This window comes from Phasianus colchicus, chromosome 1 (genome assembly GCF_987193195.1).
Source record: "Phasianus colchicus chromosome 1, bPhaCol1.hap1.1, whole genome shotgun sequence".
Lineage (NCBI taxonomy): Eukaryota > Metazoa > Chordata > Aves > Galliformes > Phasianidae > Phasianus > Phasianus colchicus.
This window is the reverse complement of record NC_143436.1, coordinates 83,292,936-83,318,270: the sequence shown is the minus strand read 5'-3', so window position 1 is coordinate 83,318,270 and position 25,335 is coordinate 83,292,936. Positions and strand designations below refer to the sequence as shown.

Sequence of the window (25,335 nt, the reverse complement as noted above, 5' to 3'; positions counted from 1 at the left end):
GCACCTTTGTGACCTTCAGTAGCCATTCTAAGCCAAACATCTAATCATTTTGTGATTGTGACAGTGTGAAAAATTCCTCCAAATCGAATTGGAAGAGGATTAGACATTTATGCAGTTAGCTCCAAAGAACTGCAGCGTTCATGGCCTACTCATGTTCACCAGCTTCTCAAGAACAAGAATAATAAGTTGACAGTGTCACTGCCTCCTTCTCTTGAAAATAGCACGCTCTAGAGGAAGCAAATGCACTTCCTACTCCTGCTTACCATTACACTCAAGTATGCTTATAAGAAGGGCCTTTGGTTTAGTCCTTGTAAGAACAGCCACCAACTTCAGTAGACTTTGGAACAGATCCTTAGTATGAGTTTTATTCCTGGAAGTGCCTGTACTGCTTGGAAGAACATGACAATGGATTTGTTACGGACTGAAGCACTGCACAGTCTTAGCAATCCTGCAATTTTTAGGACTTCTGGGCAAGTGTTCAGCACACTCAGTGAGTATTCATCTCCTCTCATGGCAGACACACGGAAAGAACATTGCCAGTGAAGCAAGTTCATTGTTCTGTTCCCATATGAGGTGGCTAAAACATGAAATGTATTGCTCCTTTTGTAGCTGGTGACCAAGTTCCCCATTCTGCAGCCAAGTGATTGATGCAGTGTGCATACTGAATCTCTCCTATCCTTATGCCATCCTTCTCCTGAGCATCCACCTGCATTTTCCATCCTCAATTTGCACGACAGTACGCTCGTGTCAGTCCACAAATGAAAGTGAACTTGGCTATAGAGAATCGATGGAATGGCCATGGATGTAGGAGCAGAAGACAACAGAGCTCCATGGAAAGGGTAACCTCTGATTGAACCATCTCAGTGTTTGGCTACCATTTTTTATTGTGAAGTATGCAACAGCATCCTGTAGATAATGGGAATTTTCTGACAGCCAAATTGATGGATGCCTCTTGGTGTTATGAAAGAGTAAACAAAATCCCTGTGAGAGAGAAAAGAAGAGCAAAGAGCCTTATAGAGACAGCTTTGTACTGAGATGAAGCATTTCTCTTCAGGAAAACTCATCCTTGGATCTTGCTTTTTCACTTTGGTAACAAAGAAAATCATCTGTGAACAACACTGTCTGGAACACTGAAAACCCAGTAGGGGTTAACAGGGACTGCTTTATGTCTACAAAGTTGATAGTGTGGGTTGGCTGGCTTCCTTAGAACTAAAGTTCTCACTGTACTGTATTTGAATGGCTTTGGTTTTTCAGGCAAACTGTCTCTGCCCTTCTTCATTTTGGAGACTGAAGGAACACATTTGGAAAAACAATAACAACAAAAAACACATTATTAATATTTAAAAACCGGTCTATGCACATGAATACAGAAAGTTTTTTACTACTGTTGATTCCATAGACCTATGTAATGTAATAGATTTTTCAACTGAGTTCACCAGTATAGGCTTTGGGAACCTTGGAAACATTGAATAATTTAGCCTCAAAATACCCCCTGGTGGTGTGCTTCAGTGTCATTTATCTCTATTTTACAGATGTGGAACCAATGTAACAAAACTCACAATGCTTTTCCCTGAAGTTGTTCAAAGAGCTTGTGGTAAAGCTTTGTAATCTTTTAGAATCATAGAATGGTTTGGGTTGAAAGGGGCCTTTATGATCATCGAGTTCCAACCCCCCTGCTACAGGCAAGGACACCTCCCTCTAGACCAGGTTGCTCAAAGCCCCATGCAGTCTGGTCTTGAATGCTTCCAGGAAGGGGGAAGCACTTCCTTTATTATCATAATACTTTTTTATTCTACCATAAAGACTTTGGGCTAAAGCAGAAGTCACAAATACTGACAACTGAGTTTTGGACGAATTATAAGCAGCAGTCAGATTTCACCTGATGGCCTAGAGCTGTGAAAGATCTATATAGAGGAAGTCTTAGTCTGGACTAAATTACAGTGTACATGGCAGAATTGTAACTGGGATTTAGTGCTTTGAAAGTGATGACTCAAATGACAAATTGATAATCCACCCTAAGAGAGGAAAAGAACATGGTGAGGAATGGTAAAATGGCTTTTGAAAGAAGAGATTTGTGGGGACTGTCCTGATTTAGTGAACAATTTCCACTAGCCCACCTTTCTTTAGTATTCTAACCTGTCCCTAGGGGAAAATTTTTGCAATAAACAAACAGAAAAGATGGGTAATGGAAGAGTTCTAATGAGATATTTTCATTAAAAAGTTTTTAAGACACTGAAATTTTTCACTTTGAAATTTCCTCAACAAACCTAAACCTTTTCATACTCTTTTAAGAACTGATCAACTCTCTAGAGCAAACATGAAAATATATGTATATATTTTGAAAGAGAATTAAATAACTTATAATGAAACATGACATTGACATTCAAAGGAGACAGTGACCACCTGACTGTAATTTCTCAACCAACAATGAAATAAGCAGTTTACTGCATGATCCATGCCAAAATTTCTGTTTTAATCCAAGTCAGACTTTTTTTTTCCTCCTTGGATAGCATAACAGAAAACAATTTCCTTTTCCGTATGTTGACTTCTTTTAAATTCAGTTTTGACCCTTCAAATACTGTTCACCTACGTCCAAACTTTCCATAGGAAATGTCTTTCTTCATGGCAGTGAGACTGAAGGCTGACATTGAAGCCACTGTTCTAAAATCATACTGACAGTTCAGATCTGGATCTGAAATTTGGGGATTGCTGCATCTCAAAGGAGGTGGAATTAAATATTTCAGTTCTGCCAGAGCTGCTAGTTGCAGGTTGGAAGGTATAACATTGTGCCGGTCTTACTTCTGAATCTGATTCCCATATTTTTCTCTTACAAAAACCACAAAGAAATACAAAAACATACAATCGTATTAATTTAAGGTCCTGTGGCAGAAGTGGTAGGAGAAGAAAAGTTCAGCTAAAGAGAGATGGAGCATTAAAATTGAAATAATGCATGCTAAAAATCAGAAAACAGAGAAGAGTACTCAGCTTAAGAGTAAATTCTCCCATGTGGAATATATAGCCTTGACAAAGCATCAGTAAAGAGCCTATAGATCTATACCAAAACTTTCTGCAGTATCAACAGGTTTCCAGACCTCATGGCTCCACACATCAGTTCTCAGTCCACTCCTATCTAACATCTATTTCCTAACATTTCCTGGAAGAATATGGAATAGACTCAGTGCCTCAGTTTTAGACCTAGGTCTGCTTTAATTTCACTGTGTACGATGATCTCATTAGATCAGGGTGGCCCATCTCTTCAACATGATGGGGCTCTGTGGATGAAGTACAGATTGTGAGAGCTGAACCTGAGGAAGATGGAGATTACACTGGCAGGCAAAGAAAGCACTTTGAATAGTTTATAATCATTCTGTGGTAGCTGTTACATATTTTAAACAGCCACAAACAGTCTGTTTAGGCAGAGCTTGAAAGGCCTCAGAACCCTGTGCCACAGGCAATGTGCATCCATGGTCAGCTCTGTGCCATCCTCATTTGGCTAGAAGACTCCACTCCATTCTGGCACATGAGGTTCTGGTCTTCAGAAGCCAAGCTTTTTCCCCTTCTGTTTGGGTTACAGAATTGCAACAACCCTTTGGAGAGTCTAATTGATACAGCCCCTGCAGCAATACAAACAACTCTCAGCACATCAAACTTGTCCTCTACTGCCCCTCCACAGATCTCAAAGCAAATTTTATGGTCTTTCTCTTTATCCTCATGGCCTGGGCCCAATATATTTAAAACATCACCGAAAACTCCAGGTTGCAGATGTTGTTCTCTGCTATAGTAATATTATGAGTTCTTAGGGTAGTCTTCCACAGATGACCAAAGCCTTGTGACTTTTCATTCCTTGTACTAGGTTTATTTATTTAATAGTGTTAATACTTAGCATAAATGTGAAGTTGAAGCCTGTATATATTAAAAAAAAAAAAAAGAGGGGGAGAAAGAAAAATGAAAAACATATTTATGTTAAAGAGGCCTCATATCAGTTGGAAGATTGTTGAAATCATTCTTCTATCTAAGGAATTTTATCATGCCTCAGTAGTGTCTTAGCAGTGCCAGTAAACGCACTCCTGGAAAGCTACTAATTTGTGCAATAAGAACAGAAGCAGAAGATCAGCGTACAACTTGTGGAAGTGCTCAGCTGCACATCAGGTCTTCCACAGAACCTCTGACTGGTAACTCACTAATGCAAGGAAAACACATCAGCTCAGGCCACTTTGGCACAGGCTTAAAGACTTGTGTTTTATCTTGCATTATCTGTACATAAAGAGTAAAAACAGTTACTTATAATGATTCAGGCAATAAGTAATAACTTAATAATCTTAAGTATTAAGATTTGTATTAAGTATATCTCATCCTTAATAATACTTCTGCTTGATGGAGTTGGCATTTTTGAGCAGTGTAAATCACCCCTTTGTCCCTGTCTAGAGCTTTTTATGGCCACAGACTATACTGAATTAGTACCAGGCTCTGTCATCTGTTTTTCTGTCATCAGGTGATTTCGTAAGAGCACAATCTCATTGTATTTGAGATATGGGACTATAGTAGATACAACTTAGTCTAATCCATAGACCTTCCGTTCTTAGGATTTGGGGAATTGGTAGAAAACAATAAACCATCTCTGACTCCTTCCAGTGACAGCTCATTCTCTCTTTCTACTATCATATTATAAACTGTCTTTCTGGGAAGCTAAAAGAAATATATTCTGTAGGTAGAAAGAGGTGTTTGCAGCAATGCTGGGCATTGAGAAACTGTAAGAGAGATGGATCTTAGTATGGCAGGGAGGGAATATATCCTGACAGAATGGCCTCGAATAAAAATGACAAGTGAGGAAATGGTCCTCTTTCAGCATAGAGAAAAGTGATATCCCCAGAACAGGAATGACACGATTAAGCAGATTCTTAAAGCTTGGATAATACTGAAGAAAAAGATAGCTGCTAATAGATGCCCAACTTTTTCTTACAAACTCTGTCTTTCAACATAGGCACTTTTCAAACACGCTTTCCAGAAATGCTGGCCTGTGATCACTTCTTTGGTTTCTGTGTTTTGTTGTGGGTTTTTTTCTTTTATTCTTTCTTTCTTTCTTTCTTTCTTTTTTTTTTTTTTTTTTTTTGGTTGTTGCCCCGAATACTCAAAAGACCAAGTGCATTTCAGTACCTTTCAAAGTCTTTCACATCATGAGAGACATACTTGTATATTTGCACAAACTGGAAAGGAATGAAATATCACATGCTTCATTGGAACAACTGCAAATAATCAAAGCTGAAATAAAACCTGAATATTTTGAAAAGACCATTTTGTTCAGCAGTTCTTGTTCAAGATAGCATAAAAATATTTCTACAGTTCATTCTGAAGAACAAAGACACCGTACAAGAGATAGGTTTTTCCCAGATATCCTTAGGTCATTGCTATAGTTGGACTATGCAGGGCAAAATCTGTAGGGAAAGGTATTGTAATTTATTAGAAAGATATGGAAAAATGTGGAAAAAGCAGAAGTGCAATTTCTTGTTTTTCAAGTTAGAGGCAGAAAATCTGAAGATGTATTATTGTTTTAGGTGCAAAATTAGTCTAATAAAAGATCTGTTTCAGATTGTTTGATAAAACTTTGCCTTGCTGATATCCTTAGACCATTGCAACTACAACAAAATTTAAGGCATCGCATTCTTTTGTCTAATTCAGAGATTTAGAGGGGACTATGACAGATATCTAGTCCATCTTCTTGACTTCGGATCAACATCAAATACAAATATGTCATTCCTGAAACTTACTTATCTACTGTGTTCTTAGAGATCTCTAATGATGGAAACTGCATTACATACTCAAGTAATCTTTTGTTTTACTTGAACCTTTCTTACTGCAATTTAAACTCATTATTTCCTTGTTTTGTTACAGCCATGGGGAATAGTTTCATACCTTCTTTTTTTCCAAAGCTTTTCATGTTCTTTATGTTCTTGAAGACTGTCATTATTCTCAGTTTTCTCTTTCTCTCTCTCTCTCTCTCTTTTTTTTTTTTTTTAATTTTAGGTTAAACAAACAGTTTTCCTTCAACTATCACACTGATCTTTTTTTTTCTAGACTATTTTTTACTCTGACTCTTATGCCCCCCCAATTATTTCTGTTAGTGTCCTATTGACTGTGTTTGTTCCAAATTTTCTTGGTATTCCAAAGCACAGTTTATTCACTAGTATATACTTGTATAAACAGTATATATATTAGAATACAGAGCATGATCCCAAAGCAGAGGGAGCATAGAGACTGAATTTCACTCTTTCAGAAACAGGTGACGTTTTCTGCCTCAAATTAATACCCACAGAGCACAGCAGCATGTTAGTATCCAAACTTGAGATGAATATACATGTCTTTCTCTTTGGCAATTTTCAGTTGATCCCAAGAGAAGGTGGTTATAGTACACTCCTGCAGGGTTTCAGTAAGGGGAACAGTTCTGAGGAGCCTAGCAGAAAATAAATATTTTGTAGTAGTAAGAATTTAAATTTTCATGTAGGCTTGTTGCAGGCTCTTAGCATTACACAGAACTTAGGAAGTTTTTATTAAAATCAACCCTACTTATCAGATGGGAAAAGAGCAGTACAAAGAAATAATGAGATGAAGCCCAAAGCCACACAATGAGAAATAAACATAGGCTGAACTAGAAAAGAAGAAATTCTGATTATTTTTTTTTTTCTGCCCCTGCACATTCTGGAAATTATTTTTTCTCTGACCTTTGGGGAAAATGATTAAGCCCAGGTTCAGGCTGGCTCAATCAACTGATAGAGTGGGACAGAGTAGACAAATTAGCAGTGAGTGTGAATCTGCCTTTTGTATCATGATTGGAGTAATGCAATGTATTCTGCTAGGGATGTAACAGAGCAACATGATGACATCCAGCTTCCACCTAGTGCCTGAGTAATGCCTGTACCTCTTCACAGTCAACAAAAAGGTAAAAGAATAAACTTGGATTAGCTTTCACAGGATTTCACCGCAAAACAAGTGTTTAAAAATGATTTTAAGTGACCTAGATAATGTCTTTTCATATCATTGTTTAGCAATACCTGCCTCAGTAGATGATGTAGCTGTTAGTACTGTAAGGATCCCTCAGGACAAACTCCTGTTGTAACACATTTTCTCTGCACCAAAGCCTACATAAATGTTAAATGAAGCCACTTTAAACAAATATAGGTAACAGAGGGAGAATAAGCCTGTTAACAGAATCAGCATTGCAGTCACTAACTCATAATATTTTATTTATTTATTATCTCATAATACCTATAACAAAAGTAACTAGATGCTATAAAATAATACTTACATGCATAGAAGTAGAAATTACTCACCATGTTCAACCCATCATAAAAGCTCCTTTGACTCACAGTATCCAATCAAAGAAAGAAAAGAAAGTATAGCCCTTTCCAGACCCAACTAATGCTTAATTGAATGCCTGGCTGAGCACAACAGCCATGATGTTTTCCAAACACAGCCTCCTAAAGAGTCTGAGACCATCATGTAGCGTACAGAATAAGGACTTTCAAAGTGAACAGGAGACAAAGGGAAGAAACTATTTTTTTCTCTTCTTTTTCCAGATGTGGTTTACTGTCACCCCTGGCTTGAACCAAAGAATATAAGTATGCAATGGAAAGTGTGATGGAGAGCGTGAAGAGAAATGGAAAAGTTTATCAGCATGCTGAAGAGTTAATGCAGCACAAAAAAAAAAAAAAAAAAAAAAGCTTCAAAGCACAGAAATTAGTGCTGAGAAAACAAACTGATACAGAAGTAAAGAGCAAGCTCTCGTGTGCTGCATATTGATCATGAATGTACAGTAGGCAATTGTGAGAAGACAAATCACAGAATCATAGAATGGCCTGGGTTGAAAAGGACCACAATGATCATCCAGTTCCAACCCCCCTGCTATGTGCAGGGTCACCAACCAGCAGACCAGGCTGCCCAGAGCCACATCCAGCCTGGCCTTGAATGCCTCCAGGGATGGGGCATCCACAACCTCCTTGGGCAACCTGTTCCAGTGTGTCACCACCTCTGTGTGACAAACTTCCTCCTACTACCTAACCTAAACCTCCCCTATCTTAATTTAAAGTAATGGGCCAGATACAGCGAGGGGAAAAGTATCCATTTCATAACTAAAACAACAAGGGAATCTAAAAGGACCTTCTAGGCTAATATCGAGCAAAAAGTGGCAATGAACAGCTCCTAACCTCCTAAAAGAAAAGAAAACAAAACAAAACACACAACTTTCCTCTACTATTCTCAACAAATCCCCCATTTTCCCTTCTCTTGGTACCTGTGGTTGATCTCATCCAAACTCAGTTTCAGCATTTTCTTTACCATTCAGAGCTTAAACAGACAGCAATGGAGAGTGCAAGGATAGAGCAATTTGTACCCAAGGAAAAGAAAACCAACGTCTTCTTTTGAGCAGCTTTTTCCTCCATGTTACATCTTTTTCCAACCTGAAACATTAAAACAGCATAATGCAGAGGCACTCAGATGGTGCTGCCAACACAGTGCATAACAAAACACATTCTCTCCCTGGCTCTCCGATAATTTAGCTTTGTTTTAGTTTCAATCTAATGATCATTTATGCTGTAGCCAATCTTCAATTTATACCCATCTAGTCCAAAGTGCAATTATATGCTGAGCGGAAAATGCAGCTTTGACTGATAATAATAAGATTGGCACTGCGTGTGGCAATTTTTCACTCTTCATTTTCATGACTACTGCCATATCAGTCGGGCAGTGATTTTGCCCCATCTCCTAAATGTGGTCAGGATAGTAGACAGGAGAGGACTGAAATAGAAGTGTCCCTTTCTGTTGGATGAGATCAACCAACACTTTCTGAGACAACTAACAATCTAAAGGAAATGATGTAGGAGAGGCACTTTCTCAATTATATGGCTATGCTGAAGAAGAAAACAAGAATGCTTTTCACCGCACATTTGCTCATTAACATTGTTCTTTTTTCACTCTTGCATGGAGCAGAAATCTCTAGTTCATTCACTGGTAAGTTAGGCATTTTCCAGTGCAGATCTAGCCTGATGGTATACAGAGTGCCTAATGTTCATATGCTCAGAAGGCCATTCTTCAATTGTTTTAAAGGCAGTAATTGTGGCAGTGTAAGTCTCTGGCAGCCTTTCCACCAGGAAAGGTGGTCTTGTGCTTAATTTAGAAAGTCAAGACATACGACTAGAATTCTTGACTTTGTCTCTGATTTGCTGAGATTGAAAAGGTACCACTTGTCCTCCTCTCGATTCTATTGTCTTCATCAGTAAAATAAAGTGAACAATACCCACATCTGCCTGGTAGCAGACTGTAGACTATGCAACGTCAAATGCGCTTTGAATTTTCATAGCTTGAGTTTCAGAGGGGATAAAACAGCTGAAGAAGAAATAGATCTTCTACAGAGTTGCTGTTACTACCAAAAATGTCCCAAAAATCCTGGTAAATATGTTGATCGTGATGAACCTCATTCTGGTTGGAAGCTGCATATGAACAGTGGAGAACTACTGTTTAGCATCTTCTTTCTCATGGCTTAGTAACAGGTTCTGCTGTATTTTCACCTGTGTAATCTAATGGGAAGCCAGCTTGTCCTTTGCATAATTTCCTTTATTTCTTTATTTTTTCAACAAAGGAAAAGTTCTTACCTGGCCTCTTTGGGGGGAATTTCATGTACAGTTGGTGGTGCCCAGAAGGGAGAAGCAGATGCTATTGAGATATTCATGGTGTCCAAAATAGAAAGCAATTTATATGGACAATTAAGAAGAGCCACACGGGACTTTGGTTGTTGGAAGTTACAAGCCTGTAAGCAGGCAATTTCTTGGATTTAAAAAAAAAAAAATTGAATTCACCTGAGGCCATGCAAGGGAAGAAAAGTTATACAGAGAGAACAATTCCCAAGTTCATTCACCAGGGCACTAAGCTCCTGATTTGCAGTGAAAATGCAGCATATAGAGTCCTTGTCATCGGCAGGATTTAGAGGACAGAGAATGTAGCCATCAAAGAACAGGTATGAAATGTCACACACAGTAAAGGCAGAGCAAGCTAGGAGCTTCTGATAACATTAAAAGAAGATCTCTAAAAGATCCTCTGTCCTGACTTTCGGCAGTTGCACCCATCCTACTCTGATTCTCTGTGCCCTAGCTCCACCAGCATGTCTTCTCATTCATGACATTGCACAGGAAAAAGGCTTGATGAGGAAACAGAAATATGGTGTAATGGGTTATATGTTTGGCATTTATTTTCTTGTCATTATTTGTTCTCCTTTGGCATTGGGAAGACAGAAAATGTCAGTGTTTTCTGTTGACCTGGCATTTTTCTTGGTACTTCATCAATAAGGAAGTTTCAGTTGCAGGCACAAAGGAGTTAAATCAATTTGCTTCAGAACAGCTCTAAGAAATCACTCAGCTCTTTAAAGAAGTCTCTGGAGGGGTGGTGGCTGTAGCTGGAGGGATGTGCAGACTGAAGGCCTGAATGTTTCAGAGTGCGGACAGAAATTATGTGATTTCAGCCTTTCTCTAGTTGACTACAGACCTTAGAGCACAGTCTGCACCTTCCTTTTCCCTAGACATTGCTTTGGGCTACCTTATTATGTTCAGATGCCATGCGAGAATACGTTGTCTCTCAGCAATATGGTAAGCCAGAGGACATTTCTCACTCACATCTCTGTAGCCACAGAATTGGCACAGGCTGTGCAGGAGCACTGAGAAATCGTGTATTGACTCATTCTTCCCTTACTTGCACAGATGAAGTTGGGCCCACTCAAAAATCCCTTATGAACCATCACCCCGCAGGATGGTATCAGATTCTCCTCCAGTTCTTCAGTGGCTGAATTGAACTGTTTCAGCTGAGTAGCTCCAATCCTCCTGCTGCATGCAACATGGAATTGAGCAGTCTGTTTCTCCTCTGGTTGCTTGATTTAAGTCAAATGAAAACTCTGGGAACAGCCATGCTCTCACAAGGCTGAAGTGTCATCTGAAGAGAAAGAAGGGATGGAGTAGCAAGACTGGACATATTTCACCCAAATTTCTTCTGAAGTCTGTATATTCCCTGCCTTTTTAATGCAGTCTTCTATGGTGAAAAGGAGTATTATCCATCAAGGAGTGAACTCTCCACTTTGTTTTAGTGTCTCTTACTTGTTTACCTTCACTCTTTCTTGAAGCCTGAACTCCCATCAGAAACCTGCTCTGCATTTTCATGTTCCTTTCCTGGCTGTTATATTTCCTGCTAGGCCTTGACATTGTCTGAGCCAAAGTGTTTTTCTCTCTTATTTGCTTTTTGTTTATGTCAAAATAGTATGTGTCTCATTCAGCATTTCTTCAATGCTGTTCCTGACACAACATAGTCAGACCTATGGCTAATGTAGATGTATGTATTTTATGACATCTTTGGTTTCTTTCTGTATGATGTGCTTTGTCATTCTGAATAAGAGTTTAACCGCTCACAGCTAGCACTGCAACTGGGGAAATTATGTGAGATGTTATTCACACAGAGTTCAAGTCCTTGGTCTGAATCAAGAAGAACAGGGACTTGAACTTGTCTCTCTCACATAAAATGATCATTTAGTTAACGGATATTCTGCAGCACATCTCTTTCCTTTCCTTAGAAAACTTTCTAAACAGAAGATTCATTGAACACTGTTCAGTCCAACTGGAACATCTGGTGTGTACAAACTCAGATCTTCATATGGTATATAAAACAAAACTAAGATATATATATATATATACACTTGTGTGTGTGTGGAATAATTCAGAATCAGCTACACTGCCAAGCAGGTCTTTGCAGTGTGTTGCCAAGAAAGCCAGCAGGTCTTCTGGATACACGTGAGATGAATAAAAATAATACCAGTCTGCTGTTATCCATCAGAACTTCCTGGCTCAAGAACACCAGACATGAGATCCAGTGTCCTCTCTGTGTGATACTTGCTGGTAGCCAGGACAGAGGCACAAAGATTACTCTTTCTTTCCCGATTTCAGAACTGCCAAGACAAATGTGAATGTCAAAGGAATAATGTGGGACTGGTGTGGCATGCCTTCACTAAGTAGGTGCTCATGAGAGACTCATTCCATAGAGATAGAACATGAAAGTTATGAAACTTCCACCATTATTTAGGATGCCAGGAGCTATGTCTCAGCTGCAATCCTTCTGAGCATCAGCAAGTAAACTGTACTCATATCCCAACCTGGTGTGAAGAAAAGACCCTAAAGACTTACCACAGAAACCACAATCCAGAAATGTCTGAAGGGAACTATGGTGAACACTGGGTAGGTCATAGATGTGGACAACAGAGGGGATTGGCTTCTTGGTCTACTCCTCTATTCTTTGGGGTTTGAGTAACAAAGGATGCTTCACAGCATTTGAGGGCATAAAATGATACTTGCAAGTTCTGAAGACTTTAATCTAGATTCTTAACATGAATTGTGGAATAAGCAAAGAACAACTTGTGAATTCCACGTTAATCCAATTCAGATTTGCAGTGACAACACTGCCAGAAATGTGGATATCCACAACATGCAAAGCTGCTTCTTTAAGAGTCATATCTCTGTGAAATCACATAGAGAAAGGTGCTTACAGTGGGAACAGGAAAGATTAACCCATAGAGAATGGAGGAAGAAATCCAAGGAGAAAGGTCAACCAAGTGGGAAAAAAAAATTGATTGGAAGAGAAGGAATAAAAGAAGTAAATAACCAAAAAAATTCAAAGATAGTGGCAGAAATAAGGAGGAGATAAATTATTCACTGAACAGACATAGAACAGAATTTGAATGTATTGGTTATTGATTACATCTTCCAACAACTATAGGCAACAATGGAACAGACATTAAGCTGAGAAACATCCATCATGTCCACTTCAATCCCATTCCAATTAAAGTGAAAACACAGCATAAATTTACAACATTTAATGGGAAAAAAAAGCCCACCAAGAAACAAAAAACAAAACACCCACAAAACTATAACAAGTCCAACCAAGACATTGGGATGGATGAATAGTCTTAGGAGGATCTTAGACTCATTTAATTGCATGCAGGTGGACACACAGAGAGTTCTGGAAGTGAATCATGCTCCACACAGCTACAGCAGAAGACCAAATGAGCAATCAGACTAAATCATCCTTGGTTTATAGTCCAGAGCAAAATTCTTTCCTGATCCTACATCCAGTTAATGCTTTTAGTTCGAGTTAAATCAGTCAGACTGTACCAACAAGAGATCAGCATAACCTACCTACTGCTTTGTCTTTAGCTCGGCCAATTCCTTGTTTAGGCAATTTAATGCTCAAAGAAAGACCGGCTTGCCCCCTCCTCACTCTTCATACCTCCCACTCCTACACACACATCCAAGAAAATAAAGGACTAGGAAATGAAGTATCTTCCTTTTTTTTACCCCAGAAGTGGTCACTGGAAGCTCTGTAGCATGAAATTAATTAATTAAAATATAAACACAATAAATTTCCTTCTATGAACTCAGCAAGCAGTACTTTTTAATTATTTAAGTTTCTTGCCCTTGCTACCCTGTATGAAAGGCCAGAATTTCTTTCCTTTGAAGTTCAGAAACCTTCTCCTAATTTCCTAGCTAATTTATTCTCATCTGATCCTTAAGCACTGCTTTTCTTCAGTTGAAACAATTCTGCATCCTGGTATTTACAGAGAGGGTATTTATGAAGTTGTACTCCTTCTTGTCTTTCTTTGCTAGTCTAATCAAGCCTCCCACACACACTTTTTAAAAGCTTTGCTACTTCCCCTAATCATTCTCACAACACTTCACTATTTGTCACTTTTTATTTTAATCAGAAGTGACCCAAATTGGCCACAATATTTTGACTGAGGTTTCCTCAGTTTCTCATACTATTACTGAAATACCTCATATTTCCCTTTCTGGAAATAGCCTTGCCAGATACATCACAGAATTGCAATGGTTCTTTTCAAGGCAATGTCATATTCCAGCAAAAAGGAAAAGAAGATGTGAAGCAGAAGAGAGGAATGTTGAACAGAAAAATAGAAGCATCATGAGGAATAGTAGACAATTCAAGAGGGAAAAAAAAGCCCTTCAAACATAAAGACATAATTTGCTGGGTAAAAAAGTTAATCAAGGGAATAAAATTGACAGACAGACAGGTGATGCAAGGCACATCTGTACAGAATCACAGTGCAGTAGTATTGTATGACCTTTCAGCTTCACACTAGTCTCTGCCAGTGCTTCCTATCAACAACATTTTTGAAAAAGCAGGGACGACAGCGTCACATCAGTAAGGGGAAAAACTCTGAGGGAAAGAAGGCAGAAGAGGTCTGTCTCCTGTGTCTTGAATAGAATTCTTGCACCAGGGCTTACCTTCTCTCTCCAGAATGAAATGCATTTTGCCTAATGATTTAAGAAATAATACTTTCCAAATGTGTGTGTGCTTGTGTGCCGCTGTGTGTGTGAGTTTGAGACATATAAAACCTTCCTGAGTCCTAAAATTTTTAAGGATAATATTTGTAAAAAAAATATTTTGTTGTCCTACGGTCATGCAAATATTGTCCTTTAACCTATGAAGGAATGTAATGAAAGATCTTAAAGGATTTTAAGCATATTAATGAAATGTTACAGTGATCCCCAGGCAGTACACGCTTATGTATTTTCTGTGTACTCCACAAGGAGACACAGTAAGCCCTGCTCTCAGTTGCCTCACAATTTTCCATAGTGAAACATGATTGAATTTTTTATTTATTATTTGGAAGGAAAACTTCAACACTGAAATATTTTGTAGGAACACTTTGAAACAGGATGAATGGAGAGAAAGAGCTCTATGTTTTGCTGGTATAGTGTGGTTTTGTTCTGACAAATGATAAATAAATAAATAAAACCCAACAAATTTTCTCATCAGTAGTTTGTATAGCAGCACCTTTGTTTCTGACGGTGTAAGAGGAAACTCAGCTTGCAGCAGACATGTGATACGTCAATTCATTTCTACTGTATTAGCAAGAAGCAACACACACAAGACAGATATATCAAGCTGTCTGATAGTCTAAGAGCCAAAAATTCCTCTTCCAGCTCCCTTCTCTCCGCTCTGGTTTCCTCCACACACATACATATGCACAAATAAAGGCAAATCTGCCACTCCCGCAAGCGTAATATTGCAAAATTCTGCAGTTTTATTGGGGGTGTTTATCATAAAGCATCCTTATCTGTTATCTGCTTATAGAGGAAGCTTTGGTATATTATTTCAGAGTAATAGCCGAGAGCGAGTTAAATTGCATTAACCTTTAAAGCTGGCATTAATGGGTAACCATGTCATGAGACTATATTACTATACAATTTCCTTTTCCTATTCTTATTCTGGCTCTGTGCATGGAGTATTTTTTGTTGCTGGTGCCAGCCTTACATTACATATTCTGAGCTCAACATGCAGTGCCCATTCTATGGGAAGCACTCAGCTACAAAAAGTGTAGGACTAGATTTTCTTCAATGCCAACAGACAACAGGTGAGAAGGCAGGATCTCATGATTGATGCTATGCATTTTGTCCTTTGCACAGTCAACAGGTTATTCAGTATACACTTCACACCTATGTTTTTGACCAGAAATATGGTAACTTCAGGGCTATAATGCCCTCAGGGCCTGAAGCTCTTAGGTTAGGATTCATTCCTGGATGTATCAGTGTGGTACATGAGAGACTGTTCCTTTCTCTTACTGCTGCAGTTTTCTGGGAGGGAGAGTTTTACCTGTGGGGACTAAAACATATGAACTGTATTATGTCTGTTATTCTGACAGGGAAGACGTCAGCACAGTATTCAAAGCGTGCAAGCCCAATCTCCTAATAGCTTTCCATGAACAGAGACAGACAGAGCTACTCCAGATCTGTTGTGGTGTAAATGGAACCTGAACATGGCCTACCAGTTATCACGTACTCACGCCTGTGTATTAATTATACACATAAAATTGCTGTATTTAAGAATTATCAGAATAATTTATCACTTTCAGAGAGCTGTAATTGCAAAAACAGCATAGCCATTTGTCAGCAGTTTTAGATGGAAAGGAGTAGGCTGAGAGAAGGCAGCAGCCTCTCTGATCACATTTTGATTAGGAAGCCTCTTTGTTACGTATCTGGCTTGTGGACTCTCCTCCCCCTCACAACTCTTTGAGCCTTCTTCACAATCTGTTTATCCATAGAATGCCTGCACCTGACTCACCACCCATGGAAGCTCTTCTCAGCTTTGAAAGGAGAGCTAAAATGACAAATCTGTGAAAGGACACAACTCCACACAACTGAGGCCAAGCTTCTGAAAACATACAACTGAGCTGCAGTGCTCTTCAAAACTTTCACAAACTGGGAGCCATCAGATCGTTACCTAGTTTACCAAAGAGACATTTGTCTGACTAAAGGGAACGGGTCTCAGATGAATTTTAATACTCCTCAGAAAAATGCATGGTAAGAGCAGATCTACACATGGGACACACCTTGGGTGATGCAAAAGAGGTGTATGTTATTTGGCTCCATGGAGATGCGTACAACATAAGAGCCTAAATAGATGAGAACATGTTTTGTTTTGAAGCACTGTTGCAATAAAGGTGCATGTTAAATACAGAACTGCTAGAGTTTCTTGCCAAAAGCTAACGTTAGTTGTTTAAATTAAAACTGCAATTAACACACAACTTAAATAAATTCTTTCTTTCCTCTTTTCTGTGTTCCTTAAAAGGAACCTGCTGCTTCCTGAACTCCCTCTGAGAGCACACATGCTGTGCTGCCCGTTTAAGCAGAGCAGCACAGCCCCTTCTCCATGGCTAATCAGCAAAGCTGGTGAATGCAGACTGCAGAGAAGTGCAGGCTTTTGGGTGCATCTAGCTTTGTTCTCTCTCATGAGTTCCTTTTGAGATCAGGCTTATGTTCACTAACGCTTCTTTTCCCTCCTCCTCAGAAAAGTTTGCCACAGCCCAAATCTGCGTAACCACATTAAACCATCAAGCTGTAGAGATTTACCATCATAGTGCAATTCGACCCAGGGTATCAGCAAGCTGATATAACATTTCTGACTGCCCTGGGACTGTGAAGTTTTGGACAGTTGTGAAAGACATTCCACCTAATGTCTGATCCATTTTTTCTGGACCTATCAACACACAGCCCTAAATGAATCTATCAGACAACCTTACTTTTAAAATTTTGATTCAAACAGCAAAGATTCACCCTATTAGTTTCAGAGGTGTGAGTTACAAACTCCAGGCTGTCAGACAAAAATAGGTGCATGTATACTCACAAATCAGTAAGCCCCTGAGTTAGAGGAATGACTTTGGGCCAGCAGCTCTACAGACAGTTTTGAGGCAACGTGTTGCATTCACAGCAGTAATAAGGATCTCTCTCTCCCTAGGGAAAATAAAGAAAAAAATTACAATCATTGGTAGAAATTGTGTTGATTTTTCTTAATGATAAATGAAGTGAAAATGTGGATGAGAATGATGGATGCTGCCAGTCAGAGTTCTTCTGGTTACAGCAGACAGTGTCTCTTTATGTACCCGTCTCATGAAAGTGTCAGGATATTTAAAAAGCAAAAAAGCAAAAAAAAAAAAAAAAAGAAAGAAGCTAAAATTAAAATGGAGAAGAAAAAGTCATTTCTCACATTTAATGGCATAATGAAGTCTTTTTAATGTAATTTTCTTTACTCTTCTGATTACATATTCACAAAGAGGATCTTCACTTCTATCTTTATTAGGCACCGTGTTTGTCATCATTATGGGTTAAGTATTTTCATAAACATTTGATGAATATTAACCATTTAAAATAAAAAATAACAGTTTATTCTCAGTGCAATGACGGCTGCACATGGAGATATTAATATTAGAGCAAGTCATATGAAATTACGCACCCTGCAGCCCCATCCCTGTGTGCAAGGAAGCAGTGCAGAGGCTGAGAGATGAGAGAGTCTCTCAACCAGTTGAGAGTCTCTCACATGTAGAAGTGCTTGGAAGACTGGATCCTAGCTAGACCTATAACCCAGGCTGACAGTAATCAGTAAGGCTACCAAATCTCCCTGTCAGGGACGTGGTGCTCCTGGGTCCCTCCTGTAGGTCACAAAATAGCCAGCCGTTTATTTGCTGCTTTCCTAACATTCCTGCATCCTTCCCTTCCTGTGTTTGCAGGGACTTATCCAGCCTAGGCTTTGAAATGAAATCCTGGTTAGTTTATATGCCATCTCTAGTTGGTGCAATTGCCCTAACAAATACATTTTTAAACATAGCCTGTTCTCTACAGTACGGGGAATGGCATTTTAAAACAAACAGTTCCAAAGCCAGGTTCTACAGAAAGAGGAGGAGGAATGAACATCACAAAAGAAGGTCCATCAACAAGAGGATGACTGGAGCTGAGTGCAAACATAACCTGGTTAATCTGCTTTTAAATAACAGAAAAATACAAACAAAATGTTTTAGGTTCACTAGAGCACCAGTTAAAATTTCTTAAAAACAGTATTTCATTTTGATCCTTTTCTTAAGAAGATTTTATTACTCAATGACTGAGTCATTTCCATAAAAGAAAACAACAACGCATACTATTTAAATATTGCCTGACCTCTTTCTTCCCCCTGGGCTCTGTTTCTTTTGCATCTTTTATCCATTTTCCTTCCCCCAGTAAACAAAATAAAACATCAGTGATAACATCTTAATTCCAAGGAAACACATGAAAGCCTAATTCTGACAGAAGGCTGTTGCAACAAAAATACCTGACCTGCTTCTCACAAAGCATCCCTATTTCTCTTCTTATCCAGAGGAAACAGGAGGCAGCCCATACCCCTGAGGCTTCCCCAACCATAAACCAGGAAGTGTTGGCCCTTCCCTATGAGTGCCCATGCCAGCATCAAATCAACACAAAAGCAGGCAGCCGTGGAACACTGCTTTACTTTTCTTACCTTAAATAAATAAATATATGAAATAAACACAGAGCAACATGAAAAAGGTGAGGAAAAAAGGCTTACCTGTGGATCTTATATTGACCTTCCCCACCGCCCCAAAGCCCAGAGCAGTATTTTCAGTGCTGTCAAACACTATTAGAAGGTCAGATATGCAAAGGTGTATAGGGTTAATCTTTTCTTTTTTCTTGCCTTCCTAGACATAAACTGGGTCAACTTAATTAAATCCTGTATGTAGGAGACCCAAAGCAGGAGCCTAAAGAGCCCAAGGGACCAATTCAAAAGATCCTGACGCAGCCCTGAGAGGAAAGGGTTAACAGCAGAATTATCAGTGGATGTTTAATTAGGATTTGAGAGATGGGGATTGAGCATTAGGCTCGGGTTTATTTAGGGCTCATGTGTGCTCAAGCGCCGAGGTAATTTTACATTGTACTTCGCGGTGCCCTTCGCGGCTCTCAGCCGGGAGCTACGCTGGCTGCTGCTGGAGTAAAAGCTCCACCTGGAGACAGCAGGAGCCTGCCGGCTTCACAGCAGAGGATACCGGCAAGGATTTGCTGCCAGAGCAAGGGGCTCAGGAGGCCTCAGCCCTGGAATTGCCACTTCTCTCGCTCCCCTGCTATGGCCCAGACGTTTCCCTTCCTTTCAGCACTTAGCGCTGCTAATTCCCAGACCCCGTGGGGTGCCAGGAGGTGCAGAGAGGGAACATGAGTGATTGCAGATCTGCAGCAGGGGCACCAGGGAGGGGGAAGGGGAAAACTTGAGCAGAACCTCAGGAGTTCAAACCCACTGTTGCCTGCAGCTACAAAAAAGGTTTTCTAGAAAAATAAAATCAGATCGTAGAATCATTATGATTGGAAGGACCAATAAGATCATCTAGCCCAACCATCAGCCCATGCCTTTGACCACTCTACACCACATCCCTCGGTGCCACACCTACATGTTTCTTCAACACCTCCAGGACGGTGACTGCACCACCTCCCTGGGCAGCTTTGCCACTGCCTCACCACTCTTTCTGAGAAGACATTTTTCCTAATATCCAACCTGATGTGATTCTCTGCTTTGGTGTGAAGCTTCTTTTCCAGCCCTTCTGCCTAGTTTGCATCTTCTCACCTGACTGCTCTCCATAAAAGCTGTTGAAGTCACTGGTATTGTGGGATGAGTAAGGAGGAAGACATAGCTCCTGGGAACCACTCGCCCATCTGTGTCTGGGTTGGATTTTGAAATCCTCATCCTGAGGAGAAGTTTGCATCATGATATAAAGTTTCACTGCCAAGAATGAAGCATGAACTGGTATTCAGCCTCAAGCTTCTAAGCGCTGAAAAGCAAATATATCCTTTCTGGCTTTTAACTTAGGCACAGGGAGATTTCCCAGTAACTGGAATCCCTCTGTCCACGTTGCCAAATTGCTGGTGCAACCTCTGCTCTGTTTTTGGCTGACGCCAGATAACAGCATCCCAGAGAGCTCCTAGACACAGCCTGTGATTTGGCATGGGCTGGAGTCCTTTCCAGAAGAAAGGTAAGTGTTGTTAAATGGCATCAGGGCGTTGCAGGCCAAACAGCTTCAGTATCAGGAAAATTTTCTGAGGTGTATCTAATTCCTTGGCACATAAGCAAACGTTTTCAGTGAAAGTCTGCTCTAGGATCATACTGTCAGTAGAAGGGCAATCCTCTGCATAGGCAAGCTTTCTCCAGCCACGACGAGCTCCATAAAGGTGTCAGACTGGCTCCTCAGCTTCAATGAGGCCTTCCAAACAGGGAAAGAACAAGCATATGCAGTTTAGTTTAGTAGTGGAACAAAGATTCTAAGATATGTAGAAAAAAAGCCCTTTATACTGTTAGAAAGCCGGCGCCATAGAGCTTGGTTGGCAAGAGTTGAGGCAACAAGAGAGTGTTCAGCTGTGGTTTGCATGCCACTGCCTGGCAAGCAGAGCTCAGTATTTCTAAGTAGTCTAAAGCTAGACTGGTCTGTTATTAGGAGAAACCAAGCCCCTGCATGTTATTAATCAGCAGATGGTATATAAATGTGATGTCAGGAACCAATCTAGCACGACCCACGGCAAGGAGGAGGATGATTAAACAGGGAAATGAAACAGAGCTGAGGAATGTCACAAAAGAGTCAGCGCAGAGGGACTTGGATCCCCAGGAACATGGGGGCTTCAGACTGCATGAAAAAAATCTTTGCCAATTTAAAAAGCAAGAAGCAAGTCTGTAAACAGAGCTGACCATAGGGGATAAAGATGAAATGGAAGCAAGCTTTTTTACTATCTCAATCAGGGAGAAAAAGTAACAAGAACTGACGGAGATGCTGAAAAGTGAGTGATATGTTATTGCCAAGAAGAATGCTCAAAACAGTGTAACAGCTGATAGAGGTACTGAGCGTTGTGAACCTAGACAGAGTAAGACTTCAGAAACATCCCTGAGTTAGAAAGAAAAAAACAACCAACAAACTAACTGAATGCCTTCAGCAACAGAAAACGGAGCAGATGTCAGTGCCGAGAGCTCCAGACTCACAGGGTAAATTTGGGGACTGCCAGCAGCGACGCCTAGTGAAATCGGCAGGTGTGTTTCTTCTCTGGAATACAGATGCAGTGGGGGCTTTCCTTACCCCAGCACATTCACAGCAACTCCCACCTGTCCTTGAATTCACATAGGACAAAAGGTGTCCCTCAAAGACTAAGCTCAAAATTCTGGGCTAAAATATCTCTTTCTCCTCTAGCCTCCTCACATCTCCATAAGAGACAGAGTATTTTCTCTACCTTCTCACTGTTTCTCTACTCCAATAACCACATCATTTCCAAAAATGTTGTCCAGACTCAACCCACTAAGTCCTGGATTTGTTATAATGAGAAGCCTGTATCAGATTCCTCCCAGAGAGAGTAACGGATTATTCTCCATATTCAAGGAATCATAGGAACACAGAATATCCAGAGTTAGAAGAGACCCACAGGGATCACCGAGTCCAACTCCTGACTCCACACAGCACCACCCAAAATCCAAACCCTATATCTGAGAGTGGTGTCCAAACCTCAGCACTCAGTGGTCCAAACCAGCACTCAGAGCCATGCCCACTGCCCTGGGCAGCCCATTCCATGCCCACCGCCCTTTGGTGCAGACCCTGTCCCTCACCCCTAACTGCCCTCCCCTGACACAGCTCCATGCCGTTCCCTCGGGCGCTGCCCTCCGCCTGTGAGGAGCTGCAGCCGCCATCAGGCCTCCCCTCAGCTCGTCTGCTCTGGGCTGAACACACCACAGGACTCAAGAGTTCTTTCCTCATTCTTCATTGAAATTACTAGAGAGGTTCAGCCACCACATTTCACTGGTTCTTTGTCCAGATGTCTTCAGTCAGAAACTTCCTTTGCAGCTTCCCTTCCAAATTAGATTCACAAAAGCTCAGGTATTTCTGTTGGTGCGCAGACACGTACACAGGCACTTTTGCAAGGAGTCTGGCCATGCCGGCCCTGACTGGCTAACACTGTTTGTGGTACAGCATCCAGGCAGCTTCAACAGCTTCCAGACCCAGCGTCATGCATCTGCAGAAGGCCTTCAGATCTGCATCCAGCAACCCAGCACCACTCTCAGCACAGACCCAAGAGGAAGTTCTTCCACTGATGCTGAGTGTATTTTTATATATTTCTTCTCGCATATATACATTGTAATGTATAATTAATGCTTCTGCAGTGCTTTTTTTTCTTTTTTTTTTAATGTTGCATGTTATTTTTATTTTTTCCTACAGGATCACCCTCTCTCTTTAGCATATGCCGTTGGCTTCCTTATTTTCTCCCCACCATCTACTATCTTCTGTCCGCCTTCACTGTAGGCCACTCTCCCAGCTCTCTGCAATACATGCCATTCCTCCTATCTCTCTTTTCTTCCACCATCTCCTTCCTTCCCTCCTCAGTGCTGGCCACCTCCCACCTCTCTCTATCTCCTGTCAGCAACACAGTTTATCGGCAGTTGCAGTCTCATCTATCAGTCCAATTCATCTTCCCCTGCAGCCTTTGGGGTAGAGCGAGAGGAAAAACCACAAGCTGCCTTCCTAAAGAAACTGGTGGCAGCCAGGGGCATTAATATGAGAAGCTTGGGAAGGTGTCGTTTTTCACTCAAGCTGACATTTAAGCTGTTTCATAAATATGAAATCAAACTAAGGGCCCAGATGGGCCTTCACCCCCTCCTCCTTTAACTAAGAACGGCTGTGATACTCCCTTCACCAGCTTAAAGCAAAGGAATGACAGGAGCAAATCCCTCGAGGATGACGGATGGAAGGAGTGACTGTTCTCAGTGATAGCACCTGTGATGTTTACATTCGTTTCAGTGCAAAGCCACCAACGCATACAGGAGAGCCATCAGTCACTATTGGTAGTGGCAGGTTGTCCAAGGTGGGATTTCTCTGTGAGTGCACAGGGCAATGGGGTGGATACTTTCTCTGCCACAGAGAGAATATCCCCCCACAAAGGAAAGCGGAACTGTTTTCATAGCAGTTCACTTAGTGCTGCAACTCCGTTTCACATACACCTGGAGCCTGATTTTAGGAGAGAAAGAGGTACAAATCCCCGATCCTGGCTTGCGTTACAAACGTGGCCTGCTTGTACCACTCTGTGCATCATGGTGTACAATACTTTGAGCGCACAGCCCAGGGAAATAGCAGTTTTTTGGGGAATTTACTGGACCAGCTACAAGAGCTGTAACCTCATCCTCCCCTCCACTTCCATTTGGCAGAGTTCCTTTAGAGGCTGGACTGAAGAAGAGGCATACTGGGCACCTGTTAATGACCAGAGATCACAAGAGCAAGGGAGAAAATGTAAATTCTGCTGCCTCTTACTCCTGACAAATTAAGGAGGATCTTTGAGGTCACATGCAGCATCTGCTTTCATCTGCCCGCCCCGTAGTCCCTACAGACCCATACTGAATGCAAAGGCAAGGGGAGAGGGCCACAGCCAGAAGAAAGAAGATATGGATATGGCACCTTTATATATGCTTCTAGATATCACTGGCAGTCAGTGATACAGCTCCTTATGATCCAGGCATTAACTACAACTGCCCCGAAATTTCTTGCCAGCTTATACAAGATACAGAAGCAGAAAGTGACATCACAAGGCACAGAGCTCTGCCTCTTGATCTCACAGAGAGACATGTTGTACAGCCTCATCCTTCAACATGGAGTGCTCATATCACCTTACACTGTCTGATCCTGCTGCAGTCCTTGAAAGGCTATGCTTGGGCCACTCCTCTGTTGGACAGATCAATCTAATTCCCAGTACAAGTTTAGCTGACCAGTTTTATGAGAACAATGAACTTCAGTTCAAGCAGCTTTTCTCCCTCCCTTCTGTTTGACCCAATTATGTGTTTACAGAGAATAATGGTATCCTTTCAGTTTTCATTTGACTAGACCAAACATGGCAGGCTTATTTCTTCTGACATTGTCCTTATTGTACTGCCATTTGCACTAGTTTTAATTCTTCTCTCTTGAAAAAGATTGACAAGAATGATAAAAACTCTTCCAGGTGATGTCTGTACTATCTTCATACAACAGCTGTGGTATTGCCATTTTCTAATGCATGTTCTAGTGTATGCTTGTACATCCTAAAATCTCATTTACCTCTCACATGGCCATTTCAAGTTGTGAGCTCATACTTGTACTGTGATTGACTGGTACAAGCAAGTCTGTCTCCTGCTTTCTTGTTTCAAACTGATAAGCTTTCAGTATGAAGGTGCAACTCTCACATTGCCCAGATCTATGGTCTTGCATTCCATACTGCTATGTTCCCTCACATCATTGTTAACCCAATCCTTACAATACCCTGTGTGATATTGCAGTGTTTCTGGACATTGATGATGCTGCCTCTTAAAGTTAACTCACTCCCAAGTTTAGGTCTGTCATCATCACTGAAAGCATGGCTACCATGACCAAATCTTAAGAAGCCACCTCCTCCCCGCTTTGCTTCCTTTCCTCTCTTTCACCAGTTCCTTAGCGTCCTCACAATTCTTGTACTAATCCTCATCTTCCCTCATTTAACTAATAATTTCCCAAGAGGTACCATCCCAGATTTTAATGAAGTGCAGATAGAAGAGATCTACTGCATTTCCCTTGTCTAGAACATCACTTACTTTATCAAAGACAGATATCAAGTTAGTCTGGTACAATCTCTTTCTGATAATGGCATGTTGCACTATATCCATTTTATATTCCATGTCTTCAATTATTCTTTCTGACATAATTTGTTCTGAATCCATCTATGCCCTTGAGGCCAAAATAACAAGCCTGCAGCTGCCTAGATCACTCTCCCTCCCTTTCTTAAATACGGGTACTACATTTGCTATTATCCAGGAAGAAGAACCCCCCAGTGATTGGATAGATTTATTAAAAAAACCATGTAGCAGGCCTGTGATTTCATGGACCAGTTCTTTTAGCATGCTGGGGATGATGATTTCCCAGCTTCCATGACTTGAACACAGTAAACTCTCTGAAACATT

General features: G+C 40.7%; 2 long non-coding RNA genes across 7 annotated transcripts in view; one reads left to right on the top strand and one right to left on the bottom strand.

Annotated features, from left to right (window-relative positions):
- The window catches only part of LOC116242343 (uncharacterized), a 232,213-nt gene that overhangs the window by 52,559 nt on the left and 154,319 nt on the right, over positions 1–25,335 (bottom strand). For 4 of the 5 annotated variants that reach the window (XR_004169722.2, XR_016471181.1, XR_016471183.1 and 1 more), the window contains one exon: positions 17,221–17,327. This is a non-coding gene — a long non-coding RNA (uncharacterized LOC116242343). Of the gene's footprint in view, positions 1–15,124; positions 15,700–17,220; positions 17,328–25,335 lie in introns of those variants that run through there. The other variant, XR_004169721.2, reaches the window with a different exon arrangement.
- Positions 1,676–8,159, top strand: LOC116242387 (uncharacterized). Of its 2 annotated transcripts, none has more exons than XR_016463695.1 (3): positions 1,676–1,707; positions 6,852–6,934; positions 7,572–8,159. It is a non-coding gene; the product is annotated as an uncharacterized LOC116242387 (long non-coding RNA). The 2 variants fall into 2 exon arrangements; XR_004169735.2 differs by lacking the exon at positions 1,676–1,707 and adding an exon at positions 1,718–2,036.